Consider the following 12,651-nt stretch of genomic DNA (forward strand, 5'->3'; position numbering starts at 1 on the left):
ACTACACATACACACGTGCACGCACACACACACACGTGATGTGAAAACATGGCAGAGAAAGATGCAGCAGATGAGCCACCAGAAGCTGGAAGATATAAGGAACATTGAGGCCCTAGAGCCCCCAGAGGGGAGCACAGCCCTGCTGACACCTTGATTTAGGACTCTGGCCTCTACAACTGTAGGAGAATACATTTCTTCTTAACCACTTTGTTGGTGGTCATTTGTTACAGTATCCACAGGTATATGATACCTTGTATGTTGTACTAGGGTTCTGTAAAATGTTACCATTGGGGGAAATGGATACAGATAATTGTTGTGAAACCATCACCCCAATCCAGATAATGAAATTATATATCTATCAACCCCTGTGATGGTTAACTTTATGTATCAACCTGAGTGAGTCATGCAGCACCCAAATCTTTAGTTAAACATTATTCTGGGTGTTTCTGGATGAGACTAACATTTGAAGCAGCGGACTGACTAGAGCCAACTGTCCTCCCCAGCATTGGATGGGCCTCACCCAATTCAGTGGAGCCCTGAATAAACCACAGAAGCAGGGTAATGGAGAATTTGCTCTCTGCCTGCCTGTTTGAGCTGGGACATTGGATTTCTGCCCTTCACCTGGAATTTACACCATCAACTCTCCTGTGGGCTTACACACACACACACACACACACACACACACACACACACACACACACACACACACACACGTCTCCAGTATCCCAGGGAAATCACAACCTTCCTCCTGAACCTGGAGTTTCTGATTTTAGGAGGAAACTGTGGAAGTCATCACTTCTGACCTCGGCAGCACCTGTGAAGGTGCGCTGGGTCCCACTGGGGTCTCTCTGGTCCAAGCAGGCAAGGGGAGGCGTGCTGCGTCAGTCCTGCCGGAATCGGGGTGCTCTTTGCTCTTCCAACAGGAAGAATCTGGCCAGGAAGGTGCTGAGGAAAGCCGGGAAGAAACGGGGTGGAGCGTGCCGATGGAAGGATAGTGATGCGAGACTTGCTGTCACCCTCCCTGCCCCTTCCTCGAGGAATCCGTTCAATAAGTAGATTGAACGCACCTGCGGGGGCTCAAGAATCAGGCTTGCTGGCAGCGCCGCCTCCGCCAAGACTTGCTCGGGGAGCACAGCGCCCCCTCGTGGACCATGCGGGAAGACGACGCATCCGCGGGGAGTTGGCGGGGAGTCTGCGGGGAGCCGGCGGGGAGCAGGCCATGTTCCGGGAACCGAATTGAACTGGAAACCTCGACCTCGGTGGTTGGCAGCCCTCGCAGGGACCCTGTGTCTTTTGACTTTGTAAAAAATTTTTAACTTTTTCTTATGAAAAAATTTAAGCACATACACAAGCTGATTTGCTAGGTTAATACCACCCCACCCCCCGCCCCATGCGCCCATCACCCAGCTTCAACAACTCACACTTGTCTCCTCTAATCTGCGTTCCTACCCACTCTCCCTTCCGTGCATTATCCTAAGGAAAATCCCTGACATAATATTGTTCCTGTTATAAATATTTCAGTGTGTGTCTCAAAGATAGACTCCTTTTTTAAAAAAAAAAAAATATATTTTTAAACTTAAAAATATTTTTAAATATTCAAATTATAGAAATACAAAATGTTTTTAAAAATTATTTAAAATACGAAAGATATAAGCCCTGGTAGGGTAGGTCAGTTGGTTGGAGCATGGTCCGGATATGTGAAGGTTGCAGGTTCGATCCCAGTCCAATCGCATACAAGACTCAACCAGAGACGGCATGAATAAGTGGGAGAAAACGATGTTTCTTTTTTTCTCTCTCTCTCTGTCTCTGTGTCTATTCCTTCCTCTCTCTCTCTAAAAATTAATCAGTAGAAAATTAAAGCAAATAAAATAAAAACTAAAGAGTCCATCCTAAACCGTCACTATTACTAGAAAAAAAATAAATTAAAAAAATAATAAAATATGAAAGATATAGAATATATGAAAATATTTCAAGCTTAAAACTTTTTAGGAAACATTTAAATGCACAATATATATATATTTTTTGTATTTTTCTGAAGCTGGAAACGGGGAGAGACAGTCAGACAGAAATGCACAATATATTTAAACACACAAACTATATAAAGAAAAAACATTTAACTTTTTATTAAAAATACGTAACCATAACACCATTCTCACATCTGAAAAATTAACAATATACTTTCTTAATTTAATCAACAGTTTTAAAATATCTTACTGTCGCCCTGGCCGGTTGGCTCAGCGGTAGAGCGTCGGCCTAGCGTGCGGAGGACCCGGGTTCGATTCTGGCCAGGGCACACAGGAGAAGCGCCCATTTGCTTCTCCACCCCTCCGCCGCGCTTTCCTCTCTGTCTCTCTCTTCCCCTCCCGCAGCCAAGGCTCCATTGGAGCAAAGATGGCCCGGGCGCTGGGGATGGCTCTGTGGCCTCTGCCCCAGGCGCTAGAGTGGCTCTGGTCGCAACATGGCGACGCCCAGGATGGGCAGAGCATCGCCCCCTGGTGGGCAGAGCGTCGCCCCATGGTGGGCGTGCCGGGTGGATCCCGGTCGGGCGCATGCGGGAGTCTGTCTGACTGTCTCTCCCTGTTTCCAGCTTCAGAAAAATGCAAAAAATAAAAATAAAAATAAAAAAATAAAATATCTTACTGTCTTGTCTTGATTGTTTGAATGCAAATAAAGTTCAAAGGTTAAGTCTATTCTACCCAGTATGTTTCTTGGCTCTCTGTGCATGTGCCTGTGCGTGTGCCTGTGCGAGCGTGCGCGTGCGTGTGCCTGTGTATGTGTGTGGGTGCGTGTGAGGGAACCTGGGCATTGACACTGTAGGGTTTCCTGCAGCCTTTATCTTTTTTTTTTTTTTTAATTTTTTTAAATTATTATTATTTTTTTTATTTTTATTTTTTATTTTATTTTTTTCATTTTTCTGAAGCTGGAAACGGGGAGAGACAGTCAGACAGACTCCCGCATGCGCCCGACCGGGATCCACCCGGCACGCCCACCATGGGGCGATGCTCTGCCCATCCTGGGCGTCGCCATGTTGCGACCAGAGCCACTCTAGCACCTGAGGCAGAGGCCACAGAGCCATGCCCAGCGCCCGGGCCATCTTTGCTCCAATGGAGCCTTGGCTGCGGGAGGGGAAGAGAGAGACAGAGAAAGGCGCGGCGGAGGGGTGGAGAAGCAAATGGGCGCTTCTCCTGTGTGCCCTGGCCGGAAATCGAACCCGGGTCCTCTGCACGCTAGGTCGACGCTCTACCGCTGAGCCAACCGGCCAGGGCTCTAATTTTTTTAAATTATTATTATTCATTTTAGAGAGGAGAGGGAGAGACAGAGAGAGAAAGAGAGAGGAGAGACACAGAGAGAGAAGGGGGGAGGAGCTGGAAGCATCAACTCCCATATGTGCCTTGACCAGGCAAGCCCAGGGTTTTGAACCGGCGACCTCAGCATTTCCAGGTCGATGCTTTATCCACTGCACCACCACAGGTCAGGCTGCAGCCTGGATCTTGCTTTTTTTTATTTTTATTTATTCATTTTAGAGAAAGAAAGGGAGAGAGAGAAAGGGAGAGAGAGAGACAGAGAGGGAGAGAGAGAGGAGAGAGAGACAGAGAGAGAAGGTGGGGAGGAGCTGGAAGCATCAACTCCCATATGTGCCTTGACCAGGCAAGCCCAGGGTTTCGAACCGGCAACCTCAGCATTTCCAGGTTGATGCTTTATCCACTGCACCACCACAGGTCAGGCCATTTCTTTTGCCCATTTTTTTTTTTTTTCTTTTCTGTAGCTGGAAAAGGGGAGAGACAGTCAGACAGACTCCCGCATGCGCCCGACCGGGATCCACCCAGCATGCCCACCAGGGGCGACGCTCTGCCCACCAGGGGGCGATGCTCTGCCCCTCCTGGGCATCGCTCTGCTGCGACCAGAGCCACTCTAGAGGCCAAGGAGCCATCCCCAGCGCCCGGGCCATCTTTGCTCCAATGGAGCCTTGGCTGCGGGAGGGGAAGAGAGAGACAGAGAGGAAGGAGGGGAGGAGGGTGGAGAAGCAAATGGGCGCTTCTCCTATGTGCCCTGGCCAGGAATCGATCCCGGGTCCCTCACACACCAGGCCGACGCTCTACCGCTGAGCCAACCGGCCAGGGCAGCAGCCTGGATCTTGATGGGGCTACTCCGTCGTCATGCGGTGCTGTGCTCCTCCACCAGGAGGCACACTGTCTGGTTCTTCTTGGTGATGGTAACAGCAATTGCTAATCAAGGGTGGAATCATCATTAATTCATTCTTTGATTCCACACTGGATCCTCTTTCTGGTCTGGTTTTGGAGATATGGGGATGGATGAGACAGGTTCCTCAGGGTCCTCTCCCGAAATTCCACTGTGGTTTCCCCAGACCTGCCCCTCACGGGGTTCAGTGGGGACGTTCCCTGAGCCTGGCACTTCTGGGAATGGATAATAAACCTCTGTGGTGTGAAGGCCCATGGAGTGGAGGGGATGATGGTCTCCATCGCCCTGCGGGTTGTCCCTGCAGGTAACCTGGGCTTTCAGCAGGAGAGCTCTCAGAAGGATTCCAGACTTGGGCTGGGACAGGCCCCGGGGCAGGTGGGGGGAGGAGGGATGTCTCCCAGCAGGGAAGCTCTCTCAGCATCTCTAACTCCTGTGGTCACTGGACCAGAGCCCAGGATGGGACTCGCTGTTCTGATGGTGGCCCCTGAACAGAGACTTTTAGGGCACGAGGGAACAAGAGCATGGGGTTTCCAGCCTGGCAGACTGAGCGTGTCTGCCACGCTGGAACTTACTTCATCAGCTGTGTGACATCGAGCCAGGAACTTCTCTCTCCGTGGTAGGCTGATAATGACACCAAAGAGATCAGGTCCTCATCCATGGAACCAGTAAATGATAGATATGTGAATTCCAAACTGCCCTCTTGATGTTCCGCTTATCTGTCAGACCTCACCCTTACTGGACTATCTATTGCCCCTGAGACAGAGGAATTCCAAAAAGCTGACAAGCTGCCCCAAGGAGGGGCTCCGAACATACCAGGACTTTTGATTCAACACCCACATGCTCGAAGCCCCCCCCCCCCCAGGAGGAGCATTCCTGACATACCAGGACTTTTGCCTCAGTATCCCCTCAGGCTCTCCCAAACACTATATAATTCGCCCCTAGTCTATAACCTGCATTCTTCTCCACTGGGAGAAGTGCCCGGCAGGAATCCTTTCTTCCTTTCAATAAAGCCTGTTACTCTGGTCTTTCGGACTCCCATGGATTCCAACAGTAAATGTCACCTTATTGGAAAAAGGATCTTTGTGGATGTGATTAAGTTAATGATCTTGACACAAAGACACTATCTTGAATGATCTGGGTGGCCTTAAATATAGTCACAGATGTCTTTATCAGAGGGAGAACAAAGGGACACAATCCGCACACCCAGGAGGTGTGAACATGAGGCTGAGAGACACCTCAAGATGCTGGCCTCGATGACTGGAGTGACATGGCCGAGGGTCAATGAGTGCCAGCTGCCTCCAGAAGCTGGAACAGGTATGGAACAGGTATGGAACAGACTGTCCCCTAGAACCCCTGGAGGGAGTGTGACCCTGCCGACACCTTGATTTCAATTCTCTGGTCTCCAAACCTGGGAGAGAGTAAGTTCCTGCTGTTCTAAGCCACCAGGTTTAGTGAAGTGTGTGATGGCTCCTGCAGGAGATGAACACACCTCCCTTAGCCTCAGTTTCCTGATTTACAAAAAGCATGGTGGGCCGCTTTGGGTGGGGAAGAGAAAGACCCTTTGGGGGGTAGGAGGTGGTGGCTGATAGGGGCCAGCCTCCCCACTTCCTCCTCCATCCCTGCAGTTCCCAGTAGAGCCCTGTGGCCTTTAGTGCAAGGTGACCCCATTGGCTATACATAGTGGATTGGTCTGGGGCAGTGGGTCTGAGTTCTTCTAATTGACTCGGTGTCTCTCCAGGTGGCTGGACTGTGAGGAACCTGTTTTCCACCATGTGGGCCAGAGGCTTGGGAGAAGCTGGGGAAGACAGAGCAGTGAGGCCCAGGGGGGAGAGAGAGAGAGAGCAGTGAGAACAGGGGAAAGGAATGGTGTGGCATACGCACCTGCTGGGCGGCCTGTCTGGGGCTGAGCTGGGGAAGGAAGGTCCCTCCTCCCCAGGTGTGGCTTGGGGGCGGGGGTCAGGGGAGGTCCCACGGGTTCCTCTGGCTGGCGCTAGCAGGGAACAGGTCAGGTGAGTCCACGTTGGGACCACCCGCCAGCATGTCTGTCGCAGCTGGGAAAGCCCTGTTCATCCTGAAGGTCACAGTCTGAGCGGCGGGCTCAGAACCGGGAGGGCCCTTGTCACACTGTGTCTTCTCCGGAAACCCAGCTCGGGAGGGCTCCTCCAGCACGGAGCTAGCTCAATACCTATCTGTCCAGAGGACGAAAGAGTGCGCACAGCGGCCGGGAATGAGAGTGGCCAGTCTACGATGGATTTGGAAGAGGCTGATTTAACGAGAACATTATTACCAAGGACCACGCGTTGAATTCAGCAGGTAGGCGGAATAGGGGGGAAATTAATTAACCTTTTTGTCATGCCGCTCAGCTGGCTTTTGTGTATATTTGAAGTTTTCCACTGCAAACAATTTTCTCCTGGGGAAGCCGAGGCGGGGGCCAGAGATCCACACATCTGGAGACTCGCGTGGGGTCTCTCCTGCTGGGTTCGACCTGGGCCGCCCCGGAGGCTGCGGGCTGGCGCGGGCTTTGGCTCCACCTGGCGGCCACGAAGGGGACTACACCCTGGAGTGCTCCCCGGGCCCTGCGGAGCACCCGCCCAGTAAACGGTGTGCTCCAAACCCGAGCCAGCCCCTCCATGCCACGCCAAGCTAGGGCCCACCTGGTGCTTCCCCGGCCCCCTTCAGCACACAGACTAACTATGCCTTCTTTTTTTTTTTTTTTTTTTTAAAGATTTTATTTATTCATTTTTTTTTTTTTTTTTTTAGAGAGGAGAGGGAGAGACAGAGAGAGAAAGAGGAGAGACAGAGAGAGAGAGAGAGAGAGAAGAGGGGGAGGAGCTGGAAGCATCAACTCCCATATGTGCCTTGACCAGGCAAGCCCAGGGTTTTGAACCGGCGACCTCAGCATTTCCAGGTCGATGCTTTATCCACTGTGCCACCACAGGTCAGGCCACCTTCTTTTTTTTTTTATTATTATTATTTTTTTACAGAGACAGAGAGAGGAATAGCTAGGAACAGACAGACAGGAACGGAGAGAGATGAGAAGCATCAATCATTAGTTTTTCGTTGCAACACTTTATTTGTTCATTGATTGCCCTCTCGTATGTGCCTTGACCATGGGCCTTCAGCGGACCGAATAACCCCTTGCTCGACCCAGCAAACCTGGGTCCAAGCTGGTGAGCTTTTGCTCAAACCAGATGAGCCTGCGCTCAAGCTGGCGACCTCGGGGTCTCGAACCTGGGTCCTCTGCATCCCAGTCCGATGCTCTATCCACTGCTCCACCGCCTGGTCAGGCTAACTATGCCTTCTTAGGCCTACCGCTGACCCTCACTCCCCGGCCACCTCATGGTTTCTCCAGTCCTGGGAGTGAATGACAAGCCACGGCTGGTGATTTGAGAGGTGGGAGTCCAGCCTCCCTGCTTGTCATGGACCGGTGGTGTGTGCGTGTGCATGCATGCGGGTGTGCGTTTGCACTGCACCCTGGGTCAGGAGGCCATGCTGGCTGGAGTGGGAAGGTGAGATTTCTCGTTGAGGAGGCTGGACCCTATCACAGAGGCCGGTCCTGACTCAGCCTTATTTGAGATTTCCCATGGTGAACACAATGCCCTCCTTGTTCAGCCCTGAGCCTATCACTCCAAATAGGTGCTGGGCACCTGAGGCGACCAGGTAAAGGTCGATAAGCAGGTAGAAAGGGTTCTTTCGGGAACCGAAGGGCAACAGGTCCTGCCTGTGGAAGTCTCCCTGCAAGAAGTCTTCACCACCCTCCCTGCCCTCCCCTGAGAGCCAGAGTCTCAGTGCCAGGAGGGAGCCTAGAGCCAGCCACAGAGCAGACGCCAGACGAGGCATGGCATCTGCCCAAGGTCATGCTGCTCCTTGGTGACAGGGCTGGGTTCAGAACTCAGGTCTCTGGACCACGCCCATCCCCTCCCAGGACTCTTTGTTTTCCTGTGTTTTCATCTGAAGGTCACCTGCACTCAGCTGCTCGTTCTGGGGGCCTCACTGGTATCCACCGAGGGAGGAGGGGATGGTGGACCAGGGTGGACTTTAGAATCTACACTTTACGTTCACATTGAGGATGTAAGTGCTAAGGGCAATTAGGTCCACTCTGCATGCTCAGCACCATATTCCCCGGGGTGGGTCCTCGGGACACCCCCTGCCAGAGAGACCCAGGTAGCCTCGGAGGGTGACAGCCAGCTTCCAGCGGGGACTGGACCCAACAACACAGAACTTCCATTCAGAATGACTCAGGAGCTTGGTTCTGCATAAAGGGGGCTGTTGGCAAGGTGTGGCGGTGTTGAGGTGGGGGTTAGCCCCTCGGTGGCCGACACAGAACCTCACACATACACAGAGCTTGTCAAATCTGCCTGTTAGGTTGAACTGGTCCTCAGGAAAGATGTTGAAGTCCTACCCTCTCAGTACTTGTGAATGTGACCATATTTGGAAATGGGTCTTTGCCGATGATTAAGTTAGAATGAGGTCATTGGGGTGGCCCTAATCCAATATGTCAGGTGTCCCTGTTAGAAGGGGGAAATTGGACACAGAGCCACACACAGAGGAAAAAGGCTACGTGAGGATGGGAGACCTGCTGCCACAAGCCCAGGAACCACCAGAAGCTAAGGGACAGGACTGCAGCAGGTCCTCGCTCATTCCGGGAGAGGGACCCCAGGCCTGCTGACACTTGATCCGGGACTTCTGGCCTCTAGAACCTCAAGCTGATAAAGCCCTGTTGTGTGGGCCATTCGAGTGTGTGGTCCTAATGCCCTGCCCAAAGCATCCCCTGCTTTCTGCCTCCCTGCCAGGCTAATCTGTCTGTCTGTGTCTGTCTGTCTGTCTGTCAGCCTGTTGTGCGTGTTTCCCAGCCCAGCCATCAGTGGGCACCACAAAGTCCACCCCCTGACCCACAGACACGGGACTGCAGCCCTTGACTAGGCCTTCACACCCATGGGTCCCCAGCACAATGGCATCAGGAGAGGCTGAAGAGCTGGCTTAGCTGACACATGTCACAAACCACTTGCTGGTGGGGGCCGCCCAGCCCAGGGCCTGGAGAGCCTGGGTCTCCTTCCAGGTCTGTGACGAAGCACAGACAAACGCCTCAGTAGCTGCTGCCACTTGGGCTCCCACCTGTGAAAGGAAGACCTGGGCTGGCCTTGGGGCGGGTATTCTTGGTTGTCACGAAAACAGGGAAGCTGCTAGCATTTGTGGGGACCGCATGCTAAGTACCCTGTAATTAATGCAGGAACACTGGACCTGCCCGGTTGTGGGAAATTTGGGGCTTCACATGGGAAGGTCTCCTCTTCTGTCTTGTCATCTAATCTCTGATCACCTTCTTTTCTAGGAGGGACATGTCATTATTCTGTTTTTCCCAAGTCCCTGCGAATGTAACATGATTTGCATTTGCATCCTGTGAGGTTATTTAACTTGTAAATTTCCCTCAATAATCCCAACCACATCACTTTGGGAGTCCTGATTGCAGCATTTACATCTTTTAGTATTCCATGCACCTCCCTAGAGATTCGAGATGCGTGGGTGCTGCCAACACCAGGCAGCCCGAAGGCTGGGTGCCCTCCGGCCCCCAAAAGGCCACGGCTCGCGGGGTCCACAGGGATTGGTGGGCTGTGTCGAGAGGAAACAGCTTCACAGGGGGTTGTCACTTTGCTCTCTGATCTGAGACATCAGTGGATGGGGACCTCCTCAGCCGCTGGTGCCCCACACTTCCCCAGGTTCCACCCTTCGCTCCACACCCTGCAGGCGGATTTTCCCCTTCGTGTCCCTACCACCCAGCCGCGGATTCATTCTGCACCCTTCCTGGGCCTGCTGTGTCTGGGGACCCGCCCCGGCAAGCCAGGCCCCTCCTGAGGCTACCCCGGGGCTCCAGCCCCCAGCCACCTCAGGAAATGGGGGCTGAGACCAAACACATATTTTTTATCATGTCATAGATGCGTTTTTATTTATTTTTAAATCTGTAGGCCCATCTGGCACCTAGCCTGGCCATTGTTTATTTTGATTTACCTAAAATTCTCTCTAGCTTCACACGAACCTTGGATGTGCAAAAATTCTCTTTCAGGGCCATGGTCACCTCTACTTGGTGCTATTGTTTTGACTGTAGAGTCCTATAGGGAAGAGGCCATGTCGTATTCACACACGTATACTGGAACTGGAATCAGAACACCCAGCTGTGCCCAGTAAATGTTTACATGAATTAGGACATATCCCCCTGCCTCCTGTGGTAGACAAGCCCCTTGGGGGCAGAGCTCAGGTTAAAACTGGGGGACCTCAGAGAGGTCCTCCGATCTAGGCCCCCCAAGTACAGGGTATGGAAGGGACCAGGTCCCCAGAGGGGCAAGACCACACAGGTGTCCTGTGTCAGTGCAGGGCTCCTACCGCCCTCTGTGTGTGCATGTGTGTGTGTGTGTGTCCCCTCTGTCCCTCTCCCCATTCTTGGCACAGGGAATTGGGAGCAGAGCCCCAGAGGCTGACCTTTAAAAATGGGAGTGTTTGGGGGACATAAAATCAAGTCTTACAAAGCCCTGATCATCTCCGCAGCAGGCTGGGGTCTGGATCCTAACCATAGTCTTAAAGGGGGGCATTTCATGGACTAAAAGTATGAACTTAATAAAAAGTTTTCATATTCTTCATTTTCCCTCAGATTGTACGATAGAATACCCTCACCAACAAACAGAAAGATGTGTACTTCCCACTCCCCACCCATGTCAACCTGGGACACTATAATATCAAACCTGGGCCCATCTGATAGCAGGCAAGTGGTGTCTTGTTGTGGTGTGTGTGTGTGTGTGTGTGTGTTTGTGTGTTTTAGAGAGACAGAGAGAGAGTCAGAGAGAGGGATAGATAGGGACAGACAGACAGGAACAGAGAGAGATGAGAAGCATCAATCATTAGTTTTTCGTTGCAACACTTTAGTTGTTCATTGATTGCTTTCTCATATGTGCCTTGACCTGGGGGCTCCAGCAGACCGAGTAACCCCTTGCTCGAGCCAGCAACCTTAGGTCCAAGCTGGTGAGCTTTGCTCAAACCAGATGAGCCCGCACTCAAGCTGGAGACCTCGGGGTCTCGAACCTGGGTCCTCCGCATCCCAGTCCAACTCTCTATCCACTGCACCACTGCCTCATCAGGCAGTTTGTGTGTTTTTTTAATGACTACAGGGGTTGAACATCTTTTTAAATGTGTGTCAGTTTGTGTGTGGTTGTTAGTTATTGTGAGGTTCCTCTACAATTTAAGAACTTCCTTAAGCTTTTTAATTGAGTAGAGAGAGGGTAGTTCCACTAGTGGTTGACAGTCCACCAGTAGACCAGTTTCAAGCCCAGTGCATAGCAGGTACTCAATAAACTGTCAACCTTGTGAGCCACTATCAAGGGTCCCGCTTGGTGTGTAGGGCCCCTTTCTGACCTGCTCTTTGCCTCCTGGCTGATTCTGAGCTTGGATGGAGTAGAACCTTCTTCTGCTTCTGGGGGTGTAGGGAAGCCAAGGTGGAGACAGGACAGATGGTCCAACAGGAACAGGGGACTGGATCCTACTGAGCTCAGGCTTTTCAGTGAAGGACCCAGGAAAGACCCGCCCAGGAGGGTGTGGCTAGCAGAACACCCTCCGGCTCTGACCGACACAAATTCTGTCTCTCACCACCAGGGGGAGCCCCGACACTCAGAATGATTTTGAAATTTGGAGAGGCACCGTCTTCACAATTTTAGGTTTCCCACCTAAAATTTTTCCACACAAGTTTAAGTGGCTGCGAAGGGTGCAACTCTCCATTTATAATAAATATTAATATATTGTAAAACAAAACTTTTATGTCTCTGGGCTGTGTTCGGTAATATCTAATTACCATAGCAATTTGTCACCCATAATTTAAAAATACACCATTAAGTTCTTTAACATTTCCTATTTCTTCAGAAACGTGTCTTTCTGTTCATTTTCCTCATCTAATTTTCTCCTCATATATGTTATGTCTGGAAGACTTTATGGATTATCCTTACTATATTTCTCAATGACAAAAATGAATCACTTAAAATATATATATATATATTGTATAAATTGAAATTGAAGAAAATTTTATATTCTAAGACCAAAAATCTCTAAGTACTAAAAAGTGTCTTCTGGTTAGTGATATTGTTAACATTAGTAATGCATATTTGATTAAAGCAATATATTGTTATGATGATAATTGTTCAATGTAAAAAGGCAACACTTTATTGGAAGTGTACCTCTTAATGACATGGTTTGGGTACTTAGTCATCTCTGCCCTGATTTCTTTATCTTTTCAGAGTTAGTATACCACCCACCTGTCTACTGGGAGACAGGTAAGTGGAGGAGGTACTTGGGTTTAACCTCTAGGGCCAAAAGATGTCTGAGATTCAAAACCAGAACACAGAATTTGAGGACTGCATGCTTCCAGGAAGATTCCACCTGAGCCACAGGTGGACAAGCCACGCCTTTCTGACAGTA

This window comes from Saccopteryx leptura, chromosome 5 (genome assembly GCF_036850995.1).
Source record: "Saccopteryx leptura isolate mSacLep1 chromosome 5, mSacLep1_pri_phased_curated, whole genome shotgun sequence".
NCBI lineage: Eukaryota > Metazoa > Chordata > Mammalia > Chiroptera > Emballonuridae > Saccopteryx > Saccopteryx leptura.